The following is a 1,255-nucleotide window of genomic DNA, read 5'->3' on the forward strand; positions in this document are numbered from 1 at the left end:
TATCTGTACACTGACTGGTGTATCTCAGTCCCCTTTCCCTGTCTCTCAGGGAGATATCTGTACACTGACCGGTGTCTCTCAGTCCCCTTTCCCTTTCTCTTAGGGAGATATCTGTACACTGACTGGTGTCTCTCAGTTCCCTCTCCTTCCACATTTCAAGTCTCTCAGCCTTCTACTGATGGTGGTTTGCATCAGACTCAGAGACAAAGGGTGGGGTGGGTGGTGCAGAGGAGTGATCTATGGAAATAGCAACGTGTGGAGCAGGCTGTTTTATACAGAGGCCTGAAGCTAATTGAAGCCTTGGAGAGTGAAATGTACAGGATTTGTAATCCTGCCACAGAAGTGACCTCTCAGGGAATGGCACGATTCTGTTCCTTTTTTGCACAAACTGCAGGAGGTAAGCTCAGGCCGAAGTGAGCCTGAGTTGACAGCGAGATGCTGTCCGTTCACTGACAGATTAAAACCTGCTTTCAGGGAATTGGCAGCAGTAAGCTCAGGGTGCAGCAAATTCTTTTCAACCTCCAGATTTCAAAACAAAACAGGAACGCGTTTTGGACTTTCTCCTGGGTTTTATCTACATGGTTAAATCACAGATTGCAGGCAGCGAGATGTACAGCACTGTGGGTAAAGTTGGATCGAGTATAATTTGCGTGGGTTTCCTCCGGGTGCTCCGGTTTCCTCCCCCAGCCGAGGGATGTGCAGGTTAGGGTGGATTGGCTGTGCTAAATTGTCCCATAGTGCCCAGGGATGTGCAGGTTAGGGTGGGTCGGCCGTGCTAAATTGTCCCATAGTGCCCAGGGATGTGCAGGTTAGGGTGGATTGGCCATGCTAAATTGTCCCATAGTGCCCAGAGATGTGCAGGTTAGGGTGGGTCAGCCGTGCTAAATTGCCCCATAGTGCCCAGGGATGTGCAGGTTAGGGTGGGTCAGCCGTGCTAAATTGCCCCATGGTGCCCAGGGATGTGCAGGTTAGGTTGGATTGGCCATGCTAAATTGTCCCATAGTGCCCAGTGATGTGCAGGTTAGGGTGGATTGGCCGTGCTATATTGTGCCCAGGGATGTGTAGGATTGGGTGGATTGGCCATGCTAAATTGTCCCATAGTGCCCAAGGATGTGTAGGATTGGGTGGATTGGCTGTGCTAAATTGTCCCATAGTGCCCAAGGATGTGCAGGTTAGGGTTGATTGGCCGTGCTAAATTGTCCCATAGTGCCCAGGGTTGTACAGGTTTGGGTGGATCGGCCGTGCTAAATTGTCC

This window comes from Rhincodon typus, chromosome 37 (genome assembly GCF_021869965.1).
Source record: "Rhincodon typus isolate 14 chromosome 37, sRhiTyp1.1, whole genome shotgun sequence".
NCBI lineage: Eukaryota > Metazoa > Chordata > Chondrichthyes > Orectolobiformes > Rhincodontidae > Rhincodon > Rhincodon typus.